Source organism: Phoxinus phoxinus, assembly GCF_949152265.1.
Source record: "Phoxinus phoxinus genome assembly, chromosome: 12".
Lineage (NCBI taxonomy): Eukaryota > Metazoa > Chordata > Actinopteri > Cypriniformes > Leuciscidae > Phoxinus > Phoxinus phoxinus.
Genome location: NC_136887.1, coordinates 14944719 through 14959045, shown reverse-complemented (window position 1 = coordinate 14959045; position 14327 = coordinate 14944719). Strand labels below are relative to the sequence as shown.

At 40.4% G+C, this 14327-nt stretch overlaps 1 protein-coding gene across 1 annotated transcript in view; it reads left to right on the top strand.

Annotated features, from left to right (window-relative positions):
- The window catches only part of slit3 (slit homolog 3), a 171812-nt gene that overhangs the window by 18394 nt on the left and 139091 nt on the right, over positions 1 to 14327 (top strand). The gene's annotated exons all lie outside the window — the stretch shown is intronic.

Below are 14327 nucleotides of genomic sequence, written 5' to 3'. Positions count from 1 at the left end.
GAACTGACATGAGGGTGTGTAAATAATGACAGAATTTTCACTTTTGGGTGAACTATTCCTTGAAATATTTGGGTCCGGAAAAGCTGAAAACAAGCAGTTGGGTTCTGCTGTTGTATAAATGGTGATTATCAAGTAATACGGGATAATACTGTAACTCCATGTCATTATATTGCTGTGTAAAGCAATGCAAGTTTTGTCTACCCACAATAGCTGGCTAATAATTCAACATGCCCCAAGTAACTAAACCATAGAGCTCTGGCTCAGGACTTTCAGAAGTGGCCTACTGATTGTTTTCAGAGAAATGAACCCTCTCTGAATCCAGCCAAGCGTCTTCCAAAATAGGGCTGCGCTCAGCCGGTTTCAAAAAGCTAGACAGCTTTGTGATTTACTCCAAAGACATATTTAGATAAATACAAGCTACAAAGACTTTGGAGTCCTGACAGAAAGCCAACTATATACAGAAAGCTCAACGAAAAGCTTAACTTTTTTTTTTCGTGAATTGTACTGGCTTCCCAGGGTCGTGAGCTGATTGATGTACACCGGGGAACTTTGAAAGTCACAGTTTAGTCCTGGTAGCGGGATATGGGTGAGCTAACCCCCCAAAGGCAGATCAGTCAGAGGAAGCTAATATTCTCCACTAAGTTCCTACCAGAGAAATGTTAATGACCTGCTGTGCTGTTCTTAGATGGAGGCAGTGGCATTTGCCGGTAGCTTCTTAACCTTGTCAGCCTCGAGGAAACCGTGTACAAGTGGGTCAGACAAAAACCAAAGCGGACATCTGCCTGAGGCACTGCCCACGCAGCACTTTCTCTTTCTGCTGACAGGATTGAATAAATAAACCAGTTTACACTGTTTTGGTGAAGGAATTTAGTTTTCAACTGCTACAGAGACTGAGAGGATGCCAGGTATTGAAAGTGTGAAATAAACAGTGAAATTAAATTGTTTACTTTAGATTAAATGTTTAAGCTGACAGAAAGAAAAACCAGCTCAAGCTTGTGTGCTGGTTTTAGCTGGTTTAAGCGGGTTTCCCAGCCTGACCAGTTGAAAAGTACCCGAATCCCCTCTAAAACTAGTCAGCAAACTGGTCTGACCAGGCTGGGAGACTAGCAAACCTCCTTAGGCTGGTTTGAGATGTTTGTCTGCGTCAAGAATGTTTGTTACTGACATTTAAGTTGTAACTGTTCAAATATGAAAGCACACATCTTCAGTATCAAATACATACCTGCCTATACATTGCTACCAGTAAGTCAACTTTATTTGTACTATTGAAAGATGTGAGTATGAATATCTTCTGTATGCAGATGTTCAGGTTCAGTCAGCAGCCAGATTCTCTCCTACACCACAATGTGTAGTTTGCAGCTCTAGGCAAAAATCTAGAAATCTGCTGGCAGTATATTTTATTGGACGAGAGGTTTATATGTATGTTGTGTGCACCGAAATATCCCATTACATGTGTAAGCAATTTAGCATCCAAATAAAGGAAAATATGCACGATAGGGGGAATGGTTAGTTAGTAAATTTAGATACACTTAAGGCCTCCTTTTCACATTGTTGGCACAAGGTTATGTGAAATAAGTTTGTTTAGTTTCCTCTGTGGTTTATAAAAAGTACAATCTGTGAAGACCATGCAAAATCCAGTGGCAGTTGTGAAACCGTAGAAATTTATGGTCAGATTGTTGAATCCGAGAGGTAAAAAAGTCATTGAGTTTTCACCGAAGGCTGTTGACTTATAGTCTCGTTATACGTTTCCCACTTTCACAGCATGTTGTGGAATCATATCCTCTCCCTGGACACTGTTTGTGCCTCGTTCAGGCGCTTGAGATCTGGTGGTCTGGATGACAGGTTGACTCAGAGAAATGGTGGCCTGTGGGAACACAGTTTGCTGTATTTATGGGGGAGATGAGGCAGGTCTGTAGCGTGAGTAAATCTCTGTCGTGGTGTGGGGCCCACAGAGCCACCCAGTGTTCCTAAAGCTGCACTGCTGTGACTGTTGGACTGTGGGGATTCTGCTAGCGTCTTATGCTATTGGTGTAGAGCAGCCCAGCGTCACTCACGCACGCCTCCATAGACCCACCAGAGAGAACCATAGGTCACTGACTAGTCTAGAGTAAACTATTGATTCATTTAGAAAAGCCTGATTGTTAAAAATTAACCTAAAAAATATGTGCTGTTTCCTAATAGAGGTACCAGATGTTTTCAATATTGAGTATGATAAGATAAATCTGCACTGCACAGAGATTGTTTTAGATTAGGTTTGTCCTGCTGTGTTCGTGTTCTGACTTTTTCGCCTCTTCACTGCAGTTTCATTGATTATTTGACGCTGAATCCTCATAACTCTATTAATAAGCTTAGCTGGAGGCAGGATAATTACTATTATTATTTCGTTATTGATTTCATGTTACCCTGCGTAAATGATGTTGATAAAATATCTTACAAGGCTGTTGATGAAAGTAAGAGAAAATCCGCAGGGAAGTTGTAATGACGATTGATTTAAAAGCTCAGTAACATGTCAAATGCTTAGAGATACATTAAAATCAACATGAAAACCTAATGGAAATTTCCTACTTCCCACTTCTGAAGTTGTGATTTCAAGCTCATCGCATTCAAATTTTGACTTGATAGGGTGGTTCATGTCCGTTTTTTAAACTAGGAAACTAGTATTTATAGTTTTTAGTATGTTGTTCCATGTCTTTTAATGCATGTTTCATTGGTATGCATTGGTAAGTTAATACAAAGTTATTTTTTTAATCTTTGTATTGTTTAATCAAAGTTTCATAACCTGCGCTACCTCAGCTGACTTCACCAAGCCATCTTATTTTTTTAACTTACCATTTACTCCTTTCTGGTAGAGTAGAACTGACAATTAATAAGTAGAGGGCTAAATAATAAGAGGGCTTATTCTAAAATATTCCAAATTAATGAAAGTAAAATGAGTTTCTAATGTAATTTCGTGTTAACTTTATAAAACATAATAGCTGCAGGACCTTTCGCATGCGGCTTTAAGATATTTTGTGACGGCTCTTACCGAAGGAATATATTCTGTTCAAATACTCAACCTGCATTTTAGTTCACAAGTCCTGTAATTGCTAACATGCAAAATGTGAAATGCGTGCATTGGTACTTCATTCAAGTCTTTAGAGTGATCTGCATTCTGGACTCGGCCTAGATGTGTCTCAGGAGAAAGAGTGCTTACAATATCCCGCTCTACAGAAGCAGAGAAGGCCTAATTCGTTGTGTTGATTGAGGGTGCCTATAATTTGGGAAATAGTTTGGGGCCATTATATGCTGGGGTGTTTATCACAGGTGGTTCCCATGACGACCGGTTGAGATCGTAATTGGATTTAAATGGGCAGAACTGCTTGCACATGTTTGAAAGAGCATGAACGAATGCACTGCAGTGACCACGCACTACACGTTTCCTTCTTTAGCAGCGCAGCCTCCAAATGAACCTTTCCTGAGTTTGAACCAAGCCTCTCCCTGAGTTTGAAAAATTAAAGGGCTGCCGCTCTATCATCACTATGGTCCCATTAACATCACCCAGACGCAAACCAGCACACTTTGACGGTGTAGATTTAATCTGTTTGGTAAAGATCACTAATGCTACACCACTTATTAAGAGCCCGGGGTTAGAGCTACATGAGTGTGTGTGTGTGTGTGTATGTGTGTGTGTACTGGTAACCATTCATACAGACCTAACACTAGCACTGCCTGTTTCTTTTTGTAAAGAAAAAAAGTCTCTTATGCTTACCAAGATTGCATTTATTTGATTCAAATGCAGTACAAATATTAATATTGTGAGATTTTATACAAATTTAAAATAATCGTTTTCTATTTTAATATATTGTAAAATGTAATTTATTCCTGTGATGCAAAGCTGAATTTCATTACTCATGAAAGCATCATTACTCCAGTCTTCAGTGTCACGTGATCCTACAGAAATCATTTTAATATGCTGATTTGCTTCTCAAGAAACTTCTTATTTTTATATTTTTTAAGTTGTGCTGCTTAATGTTTTTTGTGGAAACTTTGATGAATTTTTTCAGCAATCTTTGATGAATAGGAAGTTCAAAAGAGCATCAGTATTTATTGGATTTCTTTTGCAATAATGTAAATATCTCTACTGTCACTTTTGATCAATTTAATCCTCCTTGCTGAGATAGATAGATAGATAGATAGATAGATAGATAGATAGATAGATAGATAGATAGATAGATAGATAGATAGATAGATAGATAGATAGATAGATAGATAGTTAGTGTGCATCTCGGTGCATTTAGAGCCATTCAAGTAATTGTGTACATTAGACGTCATGGTTTTATTTAGGTTTAAAGTTTCCTCAGGGTTGTTAAACTGTTGAACCCATATTGATACCCTTGTTACTGGAAGTATTAGCCATGCCGTTTGTTTTTGCAAGTGTGAACATAGCACACAACGAGTCCAAGGAATGTTTTTCGTTCAGAAGTGTGCATCTCAGAAAAGCCAGGGTGAGTAAAACAACAAACAAAGCCCCATTAATGCAGCAGAGCTCATCCTGACTAGATTCCTCCCACTGGCAGCAGTGCTATTGCCCTTCACAAAAGGCAAGGAAAGAATTCTGACAGGCCAGCACTTTTTTTGCACCGCACTGCTGTGTTTACAAGAACATCTGAATCAACAGCAAGTCAAGCCTAGCTTCTGTGCTTGGCTCTCGCATAGAAGCACTTGTCTTGCGGATGTCAAGATGTTCGAAATCCCAACGAATTCGCTCTGGTCAAATGTCAGAGCTTTTTTGACATGCCCGAGATGGCAGAAAACGGCACAGTCAGCATGGCAGAAACTGAGTAGGGAGAACAGGCGATTCTGGGTAAGTTAGTCACTGACTCGGGCATCCGGAACTGGATGTACGGCTTGTCCCACCACACACACACACACACACACACACACACGCATGCACGCACGCACACACACACTAACACACTCCGGGGCCGGTTTTACAGTGAGAACGGCGTGCTAAACAAAACGCTCTGGTCAGTTTATGAGAGTGAAAGAAAGCTAACAGTTCGGGTTCACTTCCAGGCTGCCCTTCTTTTATTACGGACTCAATTGTCACTTAGCTAATTACAGCTTCTTTTTATGATTTGAGGCCACGCTCGCAGCCAGCCTCCTTCAGGCAACAATGGGAAGGTTTGTGGCGCGCGGGGGACCTAAGTGAAAACAGACGCTTCTCCTCAACTTTCTCGTTATTGTTTTTCTCTTTTATCTTCCTGTGCGACTCCACAAAGCGAGTTCAGATATTCAAACCTCCATTAGTCATTCTGGCCACCGCATTGTGAGGAGTTACTTGGCTGAACTCGAACGCAGAGTGGTTGGTCATTACGCACCCAAAACGCACACTTAGGCAGGCCGCTGGCTGAATATTCATGCCTCATTGCTATAGATACAACATACTTGGGAACTCTGCAATAGAGTGTTTGGACATCAAATCTGGGAAATATGCGCAGATAAATTGTTACATTATGTTGTTTTTTCTCCCCGCTCTGTCTCTGTTGGCTCCGTTTTACTCGGCACGCCAACATAAACTGGGCCCCAGAAGGAGTTCATCTTAGATTGCCGTGTGTATGTGTTTGCATGTGCGGTTTGCTTTGTGTTGTTTCTGGCACAGGTTTGGATGACGCTTTTGAATGGGTGTGTATGAGATGAGTTGTAATGTTTACTCATAGCTGGACAGGTACTTGTCTAATAAAGAAAGCAGTGAAGAGGGGAACTCCAGGATACAGAGGGGCCAGCTGTGTTGAATTGTGCCACCATTTATGATCTTAGACTGTATATTGTACCAGGGGGGATTTGATTTTTGATTTTGATTAACTTTATTAATCCCTGAGGGGAATGATTGAAGGGGATGATTTTAAAAAAGTAGGGAGGCTAGAGAAGTAAAATCTCCCCTACAAACCCCAGTGTTAAGGTGCGGTCACATTAGCAAACAATTTGTGTAATTTAATGGGCAAAAAATGGTCCATTGTCTATATATGCATATTCACATACATAGGCTATACACACACACACACACACACACACACACACACACACACACACACACACACACACACACACACACACACACACACACACACACACACACACACACACACACACACACACACACACACACACACACATATAGTATGTAAGTATGTACTATATATAGACTGTATAGTGTAGCAATGAATGAAGCATAGCTCACACAGAAGTCACTTTTAAACTAAGAAACTTTATGTCGGTCATCGTGGCGATTTTGCATGATCAACTGAACGTGATATCTTTCGCCCACATGGATTTTTTTTAATGACTGGATTTCGTTTGCTAAAATTTGCAGAACGTAAATGCACGAAATGGAAAATACCCATTATGGCGATACGCAAATATGAGATTAACCAGATGCATATGAACGACATATATGTACTGTAATATTACAGCTGTATCTGCACAAACTGACGCAAATGCACAAATTAAACTAATTCAAAAGAAGTTGTTTCATGATTCTTCTCCCTCTGAGAGGAATATTCTGAACCTCTTCTTTAACTTGTGTCTGTATGTTTTTCCCATTAGCCCTTTACGATGAAGCCATTTTTTGGTCTGTGTGATATATAAGCAGTATATAAAATGTTTCAATATTTGATTTAATACTGCATCTCTCTTCAAATAAAACGCTGTTTTCGTCAACTAAAATTAGATGCCATTTTAGTCAGGCTAAAATTGACTTAAAACCTATGGCATGATGAATTATCGATTAAATTAAAAATATACTTTAAAGGATGCTTTTGTCAAAAAAAAACAAAAAAAAAACTATGCTTTGGTGGATAACACTTTTACACAGCTATTTCATTTAAATGATCAAATAATTACTGTAAACTAACACCAAAGGCGTGTGAGAGAATGAGCTGTCCACCCAGCCTTTTCTGGTGACCTTCAGCACTCTGCAGATGTTGCCTAGAAAAACAAAACAAGAGTTTTTCTTCCTATGATCTGGACTCTGGAGAGAGATGTATGTGATTCACTGCCTTCCTACACACTTGGCTCACAAACAATGAAAATCACACTATGAAGTGACAGCCACGTGCCCCAAGAGGATCTGTAATCATATAGATCATAATGCCATGTGTCGCAGAAATGGCTAACTTAGCTTTCGAAGATGAAAATAACAGAGCCGGAAAAGTCTGGGTCCTTATTTGCCTTGGGAATCTTTATCAACAGTGGCTTAGAGCAATATACAAACAACCTGAACAAAAAACACACATACTAAATGAAAATAAATAGAGGCTGCACTGAAGTAGTCTTTTCCCACTGCAGACGCTTCAAAGGAAAAAAGAAGGACGATTATGTTTCTTACAAAGACATTTGTGTAAGCGAACAGCATTGAGCAAAGATGACAGTGGTTTCCTCATGGAGCTGGAGGGAGAGATGAATGCGAAACACGACACACTGTGATCTGCGCCAGCGCCACGTCCAATAAACTATATGTCTTATTTACAAAGAGCAAAAAAATGGCTTCATCCTAAAGTGGGAATGGGAAAAACACAAACGCACGTTAAAGAGGAGGTCGGGGCAATTATTTTGCGCCCAAAGTGTATGCTGGGGCGAGGGGATTTTGGGAGATGATTCCAGAACAACATGTGTCTTGTTTGACTTGGGCACACACCACCACATTACTTTCCCTCGATCTGTTTTCTCAATTTCATAAAAAATATATTTACTTGCACCTATTAATCATGGAGAAAGAAGGGTAATGCTAAGTGAAAACTGAGATCCCTAATTCCCAGGGTCTTGATGACAGTATTGCAACGTTATAAACCAAAGAAAATAAAAGTTTAAGTCTTTTTCGTTCGACTGCAAACCACAGAAAAATATCTGCAGATTTGGCTGTTTTTTTAGGACTCCAGGTAATTGGATGTGCAGTCGTCATGTGACTTTACACTGACGGTCAACTGGAGTCACTGTCCATTATTAAAGTGACTTGGAAAATAGGAAAATAGGAGTTTGGTTAGAAAACCAGTGCAGCGGTGAAAACATTATTTCATTTCAGGCTTCTAAGTTAACAGTTTTGTTTATTTTCTTTTGGAACATAAAAAGAGAAGTTCAAAATCATTGTAAAAAGTAAAATCAAGACGGGTTTTTCAATTTTAAATATTTTCTGCTGAGCATGTCTAGATAAATTTATCATTACCGCAACGCAAACTTTGGCCCAAAATCTGAGAATCTTCTGAGAAGCTGAGGTATTCACTTTATACATTATAAACTATATTTTACACATTTTCTCTGTTCTGTATACTACACTTAATAGACCGAATTTGATGAAAATTCTTTAAGAATCTAAAATAGAACAGAACATTGCTAGCAATATTTATCTTCACATACACTACCATTCAAAATTTGGGGGTCATTAAGTGTTTTGTGGTTGTTGTTTTTTTAATGAGATTAACAGCTTTTTCAACAAAGTATGCATTAAATTAATGAATAATTACAAAATATTTATATATCAAATAAATAGTATATCTTAAAAATGTTTTTATCATGATTTCCACAAAAACATTAAGCAGTGCAACCATTTTCAACACTGAGCATTCCAAAATTTCAATGGTATTCTATATCAATTGTGATCGATTTTCATAATAATTTCATATAGATATTAATAAAGAAATCGTCACTGCCATGCTCATTTTCATGATATTACATTTACCCCAACAGTCAAGAATTTCCCCAAGGGCACATGAAAAAAATAGGGCAAAGCAAAACAAGAGTAACAACTTGCGAATGAAGAGAAATAGGAGTATACGCCACAGATTACAGCCATGTCAATCTTATCTCCCTCTTAATACCCTCCCCACCCTGAGGAGTACATTTGTCAGGATTTTATTAGGTGTGTCCAAATGTTGATTAGCTGTTGGCTGAGGAGGCATTTGGGAAGTTTTAGTGGTGCAGCTCAGTTGAAAGGGTGTCCTTTGACTTAACATCATGTGTGTCACTATAGGCCGATCCACCTATATATTTACAGTGTGAGACAAGGAGGTACATCTTAATGTCGTTTGTTCTCGACACCTATATCCAAGAGCGTTAGCTGGGGATGGACATGACTTGAGTGCTTTGCAGTCATCTGGTGCATGCCTGATGACCTCAGAGAGCATATTTAGCATTTCTCCCATTTTTTCCAAGCGATGCATCAGCTATTCACATTTAAAACCATGTGAGATTGATTAAGTTCCTTTTGTGGCCCTGACAACCGCAAACTGCAAAGTCTCCAGGCGTCACTCCCTTATATGGTCATACTGTTTTATGAAAGGTGTCTGGGCACTGTCATGTTGGTGGATGTGTATGTGTGTGTGCGTGTGTGAAGACTTCTCAGAAATATAAGGAGCCAGAAGAGCACAGTCCATGTGGCGTTAATGGTCCTTAGAGAGGGTACATGTCTAGGCCACAAGCTCAGTAATCACCACTGACCCTGACCGGCAAAGTGTTTTTCTTCATGTGGTTCAGCTGACCTCTTCTATCTGTACAGAAACAAATCTCAGCGTCTCATTAGGCTTCATGCGTTTGTTTCTGTAAGGCTTTGTAATTGTGGGTGATTAGCACAAGCAGTGAGCCATTTGTGGATGTTCTGTGCTTCGAGACTGGGCCGGGCCTCGATCGCTCTTATCTCAACGCACGGCTGCGTAGTAACACTAAAGTCTTCGCCATTTCCTGTGGCCCCGACAATTAACCCCCAAGATTCTCGACACGCTAATTGAGAACATGTTCCACCTTTAACGCTCTTTTAACGAAGCCTAATCAAGGCGCCTTTGAGACCGCTAATGCACGTGCGTCTGATTTGCTTCCCGACTGGCCCAGTTTTTAATATGACAAGAGAGAGTTATGGCTTCCAAAAGGAGGCCAGCACGAAGTGGCAGACGTTGTTTTTTTTACGACGTGTCAATGGAGCAGTTGACAGACCTGTGGTTTGGGGCTTCCATTGTCTCCCTTGAAAACGAACATTTCTAATCCTGGATTATTTAATCCTGCTTAGTTTCTATCTGGACTCCTGAGGGAAGAGTGCAGATAGGTCTGGTTTAGGGCTCGGAGATCCCATCTCCTTCCCAGTGCCAGCCACCTCCCGGAGGATCTTTGAATACCGGGAACGACGGAGGCAGACATGAAGAAGGGGAGAGGGGAATGTGGTGTTGTGATGTCACGGCAGCAACATTCACAAAGGCAGGAGGCATCCTTCTCCATTGACTCACTGCAGTGGAAGCCACTATGGGCAGCTGCCAGGCGTCCTCGGGATAAACAAGTCAAATTACATGGTGTAATGCCTGGGACTGTGAATTTCACTAAGCAAAGGCTCTCTGATTCTAATTATGACGTTCATTAACGCCAGGATTCCTGGAACAAGGGCTTTAATCCTGACACAGCCCCCCAAAGCTGCTTTAATTCTGTGGGCTGGCCTGGAATGGGAAGCCCGGTCTTGGTAGACTTGTGTGGTTCCTGTAGAATCATTACTCTGTCAGTGTCTTTAAATTACATTTATTAGGTCTCCATTCATAGTGTGTAAATCTTATTAGAGAAAAAAAAACCATTAGTAAACAGTAAATTCAGTAATCAGCAACAAGGGCTGCAAATGGTACTTTGAACAGTATGTAAATTGAAAATCGAGTTAACCATCCTAAATTTGCACAGACATTATACTTTTTAACAACCCTCATGTAATTACCCCCAATGCTCTGAGAGTAAACCATTGTCTAGCACAAAAACAAAAACAGTTTCATAAATCTCAAGAGGATTTTTTTATCATTGTAAATCTATCACACCAATCTCAATCCCTTAAGAACCTCCCTTGGGTCCAGGATACCCAAAGACAGTTGCTAAGGAAACACTGCTGAATGCTTGACATTGGCTCTGGTGGCAAAACTGTCGCCTTGTTTTTTGATGATTCACATGTTTGATGATTTGCTGTAACATTCCGCTGGCGGCTCCAAGAAGATTCAATATGTGGCATTTGCTACCATCTGTAATGTACCGTCTTTGAAGGAATGTTTTATCAAATGACTCGGGAACAAGCTCTGCTTTAGAAGATTTGTTGACCCCAAAATATATATATATTTTTTTAACCCTCATGTCATTTAAATTGTATGACTTTCATTCATTTTTCTGTGGAATGCAAAAAGAGGAATTTTGAAAAATACTTTTCAGTCTTTTCCATTCAGTTAGCAGTTTTCATGCTTCGAAGAGGACACAAAATTCACCATAAAAGTGTCTTCAGAGTGTCATACGAATAGTCTGAAGCCTTCTGATAAGCCTTCTGTGTGAGGAACAGACCAAACCTGCTACTACTGCACCGAGTCAATGAATTGAGAACCAAGTCAGTGCGATTCATGAATGAAGCATTCAGATCAGTTTTGTGTACACCAAGAACAGATTCATTGAAAATATTCCTGAAAAGTTCTCCTCCATCAAAGAAACAAAGTCTTACAGGTTTGGTATGTCATGAGGATACATAACGCAGTTTTCAAATATGAGTAGCTTCGACATTTAGAGCCAGTATTTGTTTATATTAGCCTAAAGTATTATTCTGTCATTTGTTTGAATGATTCAATACTTAGGGTGCAAAAGTTCAAGGAGTCTGTGCCATGTTATTGTTACTTTGGATGTTTTCTCAGCTTTGAAGGGAGTACTTTACATATTTGTCCCTTGAGGGTTTCCTGATAATGAGATAAAGCATGGTGCATGGCCGTTTGATTGACATGCCTGCTTTCTATATGTAAACGGTTAGCTCTGTAACGTGGCGTCGTTTGTTTTTAAACCGGTAACCCTCGATTCAGGCCGCATGGCCTCATTGCCTTCAATTAGCCTTGAGAATGTCCTGACCTGCAGTGTCCTCTCACACAAAACACATTGCACATCATAGCACTTAAACACAATCTAATCAGAGCGGGAACAATTTCTCACTTTCAGAGCGCATTAGCTTACAGACTGACTACAGCTATAAGTACTTATTTCCGAGAATTAAACTCTCTGATGCAGTCGCATGCTCCCACAGTCACACACACACATTAATCACCTGAAAAAATACCCTGAGTTCCAGTAATAACCGAGCACCATCCTTAAGTAGCACAGCCCTGCTTCTCAATAAATGAGCCTGCTCAGTCCGGAAGAGCTTTTGACTGTGGAGATGAAAGGCTCTTTGGGGAGCCTGTATTAATGAAATTTGCTGAGTGAAAACTGAGCCGCCTGGATGGGCCCCGCCAGGCCCTCACCTGGTTACACTCGCTCCTGGCCCAAGGTCACGGAACTGGAGCCCTGACAACACTTCCTCCCATCCTCAGAGGCACAGCACACACACATTCACAAAACAGTAATCCAATTCCTGTCTTCCAAATAGACCAGGAAAAATAGATCTGCTTGTTTTGTCACTCTGACAAATGGCCGTTTTTTGAGCCTTATATCACAAAAGTTTATGCTAAAAGGTAGGGTAGGCAATTGCAGAGAGGCTAGCAATAGCAAGTTAGTTTTGAAAGCATGAGATCACGCCTACCTTCAGGGCGTCTCCAAAGCCACGCCTCCTTCAAAACACATGACCGTGTACAGCAGAGTCTGCAAAGTGTCACGAGAGACGGCGTTAAATAACCTCAGATCACAAACCACATAACATTACAATAATAATGAACATAAACAACCTGGAGAGCTCTTGTACCACCTGACTGCTGCAGATTAATTTCGGCATTGATAGTTTTGATGTAGAAGCACATAAATCCGAGTCTGAGGACGTAATACGTAGAACGTCACTGGTTGCCATCTTGTTACAACTGATAAGTTACAACATGGTGTGAATGCAGCATAAGCTCATTGTTTTGGTTCAGGAGGAACTGTAAAAGGCAGCTGCCTATAACTCTGTATAGCCTCATGAAACTCGCTGATGACGTGTGAGCAGGGTGCGCGGAGGTATGGAAATACATATGTTGACAGACGGGTAGGACATCGGACCGAATGCAATGATTGGACAAACATTTTTTGGGTCCCAAGATTTCCACAGAAGGTATATGATCATGTTTTAATATTTAGACCACTTCTATTATTGATTGCTATCAGGTCTTGAAGAGTTTCAACCAGAATAGCAAAAAGTGTTGAAAATGAAACAAATGTACCTAAATGAATCTACCCATGTCAGGGTTCTGTCACTTCTGTCTAGTTTATTTCTTGGTTTTGTGACGTCTTTGTGTGGGCGCGCAGCTTCGGGCGCTCTCTTGTCTGCGTGCCTTGTTACATGTGCGGGGCGTGGTGTTTGTATCCCAGCACATCTGTCTAGTTTGGTTTCCGTTCTGTGTTGGGACTGGACATTCATGCTAGGCGGGTTTGTCCTCTGTTGTGAGCGTGCAGGATGAGCTTACACTCATTCGTGTGCGCTCTGTCTTGTCGTGTGAACGTGCGGTTTCGAGTTCGCTCGGGCCGTATGCTCTTCTGTGCTGCTCTGGTGTGAGCACATGGCTTGTCATGTATGTTTCCTTGTGCCATGTGCTCTCCTGTTGATTTTCTAGCCCCTCCCACCTGTCCTCCCTCGTTACCTGCTTTGTTTGCTCTCCCTATTTATTATCCCTTTGTTTGTAGTCCTGTGCTGGTTCGTCATCGTATGTTTACCCTTGTTTATTCCTTCTGTGGTCAAGTCAAGTCAAGTCTTCCCCCTCGGGGTAGATTTTGTTTGTATTTTGTTTTATTTTTATTATTAATAAAAGCCTTAATTTCCCTGCAATTGAGTCCTCGCTTCATCCCTCACCCACATTCCTGACATCCCTACCTTTAACCGTTACATGCCACTCATGTGTACTTGATTCTGATTAGTCAATCACAGCATTCTGCAGTCAAATATTTGTTCATAATGTCTGCTAAGCTATAATTAACCAGAATTACTGTACATAGCCAAGCTGGCTAAGCTGGCTCTCTCTTATCACTCCAAAGTATATTCTTCCTAAAAAAAAAAAAAACTACTTAAGCCAGGCTCCCAGTTTGGCCAAGTTGGTGTTTAGCTGGTTAAGCTTATGTGGTCAGCTGGTATCCCAGCCTGAACAGTTGTAAAGCGTCCAATACCCCTTTAAAACCATCTAAGACAAGCAGACCAGCATATTATCATTTTGTATCTTCCTGCATAATAAATTAATATCAACTCAATTCAATATTTCATATCCATTTATTTATTAATGAATTTTAGTATGTTTCTGTGTAATAAGCAAGATAATGTACAGCTCACTGGTTGTTATCGCAAAACAAGCGCCTTCAGATGAAGGTCAGGGTTATATATTATGCTTTCATTATACAAACTGTACATACAG